Genomic DNA, 7379 nt, shown 5'->3' on the forward strand with positions numbered 1-7379 from the left:
TTGAGACTTAAAGGTATATCGCATCGGCAATTGAAGATTACAAAGAGGCGCCTCAAGACACAAAAGGGTGTGATTAGTAATCCCCAAGCAATCACATCGGAGGAGAGTTGTCGGCGGTATCGGGACAAATACCAAGTCTTTTGGCATTGCGATCGACCCCTGAAAGATAAGGCCCCTAAATACTTGTCGGGTATTTTAATATTGGATTTATATAAATAACCCATAAAACCTTTTGTTAGCATTGAATCCTTATAAACCATTATGAAGAGAATGTCCGCAAAACAATCCTTTCCGCCTTAGTACAAACTTGGCACACATTCCGAGGTTCCACCTTTATCGCTATCGAGAATTGGCACATCCGCGGCTCTCTTTGCAACACTCCTCCTCCATGACCGATATGCGATTGAGCTGTCGGACTTCAAACTTTTTAGGCTTGCGCATGTAACCACTTTGGGTCTGCACCCATCGGCCCTTCGCAGAAGCTTGTGACTCTACTAAACCTCAACCTCGATCGACCGACTTGCATATTGAACCTTCGCCATTGATCTACTTTGGTTAGATTCGACAGTTTTCGTATGTTTCAGACTTCAGAATTTTCAGGCTTGGGCACATAACCACATCGTGTTCGCACCCATCGGCCCTTTGCAGAAGCTTGTATCTCTACCAAACCCTGGTCCCCAATTGACCAACTTGCATGTTGAATCTATGCCATTGATCTACTTTGATTAGATCCGACGGTTGTCATATGTTTTGGGTTGATAACACACCCATGGGTTAACCGTCTAATAAAGCGGTTTCCCCACCCTCCGCCACTGCTACGTGTCCTCCACTTAGTGGAATCAGAGCCAAGCTCACGATACCAATTACCATTGCTAATGCTGCCCGAAAAACCACTCAAGGATAAAAAACCGCCTTTTCACTGCGTTAACTTCTGCGCTCTTTCACGAGCGATGACCCTTGACCTGCTCCATTGATCAGTTTCGGTAGTTCTATTTAGTTCATTTGATGCTAGATCTAGACCATTGATCACTGAGATCCAACGGTTGCTTGGGGCATATTCTACTTGTTGCATCACTGTTGAGCTATGGAATGGTAGTCCACACGGGATCATTTGAGTTTTTTTTGAGAAACCCCTGAGAGAGTGATGCAACAAGTAGAATATGCCCCTGTGTTAGCTTTGGCTGATATCCCCATAGTGGAGTTAGCTGATCTCCGTGACTGGCTCTCCACATAGCAGAGTTAGCTTTATGGTGCTCAGGAGCATGGCCACACAACCCTTCAGGTCTTTGGAGACTCAGAGCTCTTGATAAAGACAATAAACTCAGAAGAGCACCTAAGCAATCCAACTCTCAACAAAAAACCTCGTTGAGAAACCCCTGAGTATTTATTCCGAAGGAGTTGGCTGACTGGGTGGTGTTTATTGGAGTAGAGATGCCAAAGGATTTTGCCACCTAAGGCGATGTTGGCCAGGCCAGGGTCTCTAATATGAAGATCTCCTTCTAGCTTTGGCTTTTTCACTTTTTCCCAACTTACTAAGTGAAATTTCTTCTTGTTTCCTTTGCCTCCCTACCATAGGAAGTTTCTGAGCAGCTGTGAAATCTGGTCCGTGATTGTCTTTGGTGCCAGGACAAAAGAGGCCTGATAGATAGGGAGAGAGGAAAGGACAGACTTTATGAGGATTATCTTGCCAGCGTAGTTAAGCCACTGCCCACCCCAAGCAACTATCTTGGTTTTAATCTTGCTGATGGCTTCAGTCCAAAGTGAGGCTTGGTTTGCCACCAGAGTTAAAGGTAGTCCTAGGTATTGAATTTTGTCCCATGAGGCATAGCCTGGAAAGTCTAGAGTTCTAGCAATTCGGAGTGCGGTTTTCTCCTCTGTGTTCCAAATGTACACTGCACTTTTTCTTTTATTAATAAGTGCTCCTGAAATGATACAGAAGCTATGCAGGGTCCCATTGAATTCCTTTGCTATTCGAGTGGAAGCTCCTCCCAACAGAAGAGAATCATCTGGGAACAAGGCATGGTTGATTGGTTGTAATCCAGTCGTCGGTCGGATGCCCGAGAGAGTACCTTTATTTCTTTCTACTATCAATTTCCTACTCAAGGTGTCTGCCATTATTATGTACAGAAAGGGAGATAGCGGGAATCCTTGCCTTATCCCCCTTGAAGCTTGGAAATAAGAGGTAGGTTGGCCATTAACCAGCGGGGTGATGTACAGTGGACTATTTAACATCCACCTATTTATTAGTATTTCCTATACATTTTATATCACATTTATGCAATAAAATTATTGAACTTTTTCCTAGAAAAACCTTGAACATTAATTCTAAATTAGATAATTTCAAATATGAACAATTAATTGTAGTCTTGTAGGAATATTCCAAAGCTTTTGCTTGGGATTGTACTAATATATAGGGAATACAACCAAACATATGTACACATCACATATACATACAAGAGAATGTTAAAACTATTATACAACTGCAAAGAAGAATGAACTCATGCTTGAAAGACATAGTAAAAGTGGAACTTTAGAAACTATTGGATGTAGATTTCATTTATCCTATATCTGATAGCCAATAGGTTTCACCCTTGGTAATTCTCCAAAAATGATGGTAAATGGAGGGTATGTATAGACCACAATTAACTTGATAAAGCTACTTTAAATAACCATTTCCCTTTACCTTTCATAGATCAAGTCCTAGATAAATTTGCTGGAAAAAATACTTTTCTTTCCTCAATGGTTTAAGTGGATATAATGAGATAAGAATAGCTCCAGAAGACCGAGATAAAACAAACTTTACTTTCCCATAGGGAACTTATGCATATAAAGTGTCAACATTTGGATTTTGTAATGCACCTGCCACATTTCAAAGGGAAATTTTGGCCATTTTTGTTGATTTGATCCATGAGCTTGTAGAAGTGTACATGGGTGATTTTACCGTTTATGAAAATACTTTCGAGGAAGCCTTAGATTACCAAAAGAAAGCTCTAAATAGATGTTAAGAAACAAATATTTCCTTAAGCTATGAAAAATGCATTTTAATGTTTAATGAAGTGATTGTTCTTGGACACCATGTATCTTTTTTGGGTATTAAGTGATCTGATTTAGAATATTAGTTTGTAGTGCTAAGATATTCCTCACATTATTAACAAAATGCTTTCATTGTGCTTAAGGATTCATGAATTTTTGCAAGTGAAATGAATATTTTTTTATGTTAATTTTATGAGCAATTTAACATAAATCAGAAACTGAACAACATCATAAATATATACATAACATCATCAAAAACACATTACAAAAAGCACATGATAAATGAGTTCACCCCTCCTGGGCTACGTCTCCTTGGTCCAGCTTCCAATGGCTTGGGCCTCTCTATTATGCTCAAAACTATAAAAATATGTGTTTACAATGCTCAAATGCTTTGAAACCTACTCCAATCAGTTCAGCATACTAAAAAATGGCTATATAGACTATTTTTGCACCAATTTGGTGGAAAACTAAAGAAGTTATGACTTTTCCTAGTTCTCCCAATATTTACTCCACAAATTTCCCCATTTCCGACATTATCCTACAATTTAGCCCAAAAAACGTGCTAACTGGGCGAAAATTTTGTCGTGCGGTGGGCCATAATCTGTCACCCGACTGTCTTATGACAAATCATAATCGACAAGTAAACTAATAGGCTTTATAGTCTATGAATGCGATGGGTAAAGTGCAATGGGGATGTGGTGGACCCGATGGAATTATTAACCAGAACCTATAGTCGCATCACATCTGGGAACCTACCACATTTTGCAATCGCTTGGAGAACCAGAGGGTAATATAATGCAAGACTCTATTTTCTGCGAAGTACAATTGTTATTTGTGATCCATCACATCACAACTCTAGGACGATCCATCACATCGCAACTCCGGGGTCGATCCTTTAACACCTTTCTGCTTGTCTTTTGCGAAGTGCGATTGCGATTTATCACATCTCAACCCTTGCTATTGTGGGGCCAATTTTTAAAATGATCCACTTGCGACATGTGATTTGTGATATGCGGGGGCCAATGGCGGCTTGCCACTTGGCGCCTGCCCATTCACTGATGGAACCTGTCACATCATCCAATCCTGCCATGTGAGCAAGTCATACCTGAACTTTGACTTGGTCTAACTTCTGCGTACGATCTCGTATTTGAGTGTCATTCACACCATTGGAATCATAATGACAAGCTCTTCGATCTGAAGCTAGTTTTAACAATATTTTGACACTTTTATTTTTGAGCCTAATTTTGAGCATCTGATCACTCCTCCCCACTGGAAGCCTTTTGGACCCAAAAAGGGTCACTTTCAATTGTCCAGAAGGTGAGGGTACAGTTCCCTCACCTTTCCAACCTCTATCCATTAGATTTTGAAGGAATTGTACCCTTGAACTCCACTTGAAGATAATTAATATTTCCCCTTTTTGTTGTCCTTGTTCTTCTGTCAAGTATAGTGTCTCACTGAAGCACATCAAGGAATTTTGGAGAAAAGTCTTCAATAGATGGAATTTGAATACTCTCTCCTTGATCTTCAATCAAAGGAGACTCATACAACATTAAATTCTCAACATTAACAACATCATAAATTTGCATATATGAAGGAAAATCCAACCTGAAGGCATTGTTACCAATCTTTTTTGAAATTCTGAATGGACCATTTCTAATTGGTTTTAGTTTTTTACCTTCTCCTTGGAGCCTCTCTTTGTTAATGTGAGTCAAAAATTCATCACCAACTTGGAACTTGTGATCTTGACGATGCTTGTCGTGCCCTGCTTTGTACTTGCCTTGTCTTTTATCAAGTTGTTCTTGAACCTTTTGGTGTACTAATTGGATTTGTTCAATGAACTTTCTTGCTTTATCTATGTCGCTATGACCTTCAATATAAACATATTTTCCAAAAATAAAATCCAAAGGATATTTAGGCAAGTATCCCAAACATTCCTCAAATGGCGAAGTTTGAGTTGAAGAGTGCTTGGCTCGGTTGTAAGCATGCTGAATATAATGCAAATATTCATCCGACAACTTAGGATGATTGTTGCAATATCGATGAACAAGATGTATCACTGTTCTATTCACCACTTTTGTTTGACCATTTATTTGTGGATGAAAAGCTGTACTCTTTTTTAGTTTGGTGTCCATGAATCCCCACAAGTTTGACCAAAAATTCCCCACAAAGCAGGAATCTCGATCACTAACAATGGATGTAGGTAATCCAAAATGCACTCAAACATTATGGAAGAATAACTTAACAGTTTGTTCAGCTGTAATTTTCTTTTTACATGGCATCAAAATACACATTTTGTTGAGCCTATCCACAACTACATACAAATAATCATGACCTATTTTTGACAATGGAAGACCTCCTAAAAAATCCATAGAAACACTCTCCCATGGTCGTGAAGGAACTGAAAGTGGTGTGTACAATCCTAACTTCCTATTGCTAGGCTTACTGATTTCACATAATGAAGATCCTTCAATAAAATGAGACAATCTTTTAAGCATATGAGGCCAATAACAATACCTCTATAGATGTGCCACCATCTTGCTTACACTGAAATGACCAACAATAAGAGAAGTATGTTCTTCTCTTATGATGTTAACTCTTTCTACCTATGGAATACAAAGCTTGCCAATATGGTACAACAAGTTATCATGCAAATGATAATGCAATTCCTCTACTTGGTTACCTTGACTCAAGCTTGCATAAACATCTTGAAAGTCATTATCTGATGCATATTTCTCAATATAACTTTCATGTAAAACATAATTATGCTTGAGTAAAGTAGCTGCACTAACAATCGGCCTAGAAAGCATATCAACAACTTTATTGTAAATACCTTTCTTATACCTGATTAACAAGTGGAATTGTTGAAGGAAACCCATCCATTGGAAGTGCCTTGATTACTGCAACTTTGATTGAGATTGCAAGTATTGCAATGGTTGATGATTAGTGTGAATGGTTGTTTCCTTACCCATCAGGTAGTGTTTCCATTTTTTCACACTTTGCACCAATGCATACAATTCCTTGTCATATGTAGGATAGTTAATCACTGCACCATTAAAAGTTTCTGAATGAAAATAGATAGGCTTACCATGTTGCATGAGGACTGTACCCATAACGTAGTCACTAGCATCTGTTTGAATCTTAAATGATTGTCTCAAGTCTGGAAGTGCGAGTACGGGAGTTGTACTAATCTTTTCCTTCAATACATCAAAGGCCTTTTGTTGTTTGCCTTCCCATTGAAAATCCTTTTTCACGCTTGTCAACACATGCAAAGGAGCAACTCTAAGAGAAAAATTAACAATGAATTTCCTCCAATATTGGGCTACTCCCAGAAAACTTCTTACCTCTGTAACTGTCTTGGGCCTTGGCCAATTCAAAATGATGTCAACCTTGGAGGGATCTATTTTCAAGTCACCTACTCCAACAATATGACCCAAGTAAACTAAAGAAGTCTTTCCAAACTCGCACTTTGACATCTTCAGATACAACTGTTCTTTTTTCAAGACATCAAGTACTTTTCTTACATGCATGACATGTTCAACACAGGATTTACTGAAAATTAAGATGTCATCTAAGTAGACTATGACAAATTTATCAAGAAATAGCATTAACACATCATTCATCACACACATGAATGTAGCAGAAGCATTACAAAAACCAAATGACATAATTAGCCATTCAAACAAACCCTATTTTGTTTTGAACGCTGTCTTCATAATGTCTCCTTCAACTATTCTAATTTGATGGTAGCCACTTCTTAAGTCCAACTTAGTAAAATATTTTGCATCTTTCAATTGATCCAGTAAATCATCTATTCGAGGTAGTGGGTAATGGTTCTTTACCATAATTTTGTTTAATGCATGAAAGTCCACACACATGTGCCATGTTCCATCCTTCTTTGGCACCAAGACAATAGGTGAACCACAAGGTGAGGAAGATGGTATGATGATCCCTTTATTCAACAACTCTTGGATTTGTGTCTTAATTTCTGCGCTTTCCATCACTGACATCTTGTACATGCCAATGTTAGGAAGAGGACAATCTTGCTGCAACTGTATCTCATGTTGGATTCCTCTCTTGGGAGGTAATCCCTTTGGTTCCTGAAACATTTCATCATATTGGTTAACTACATCAACCAATTCAGATTTAAAATTTGAGACAAAACCTTTAAAAACTTCATTATCAACATAATTTTTGGCTTTGATCACGAGAAGCACAAAATTCTTGCTTGAATTCACCAGTCTTTTCATCTGCCCTACATTAACAAGCGAAAGATTTGTTTTCTTGTTGTGATCTCTCACAATATATTCTACTCCATTTTTGAATAAATGATATTTATTTTCATGTTG

The sequence above is a fragment of the Pinus tabuliformis genome, chromosome 6 (assembly GCF_031772625.1).
Source record: "Pinus tabuliformis cultivar Carrire ecotype Pingquan chromosome 6, CPIR1, whole genome shotgun sequence".
Classification (NCBI taxonomy): Eukaryota; Viridiplantae; Streptophyta; class Pinopsida; order Pinales; family Pinaceae; genus Pinus; species Pinus tabuliformis.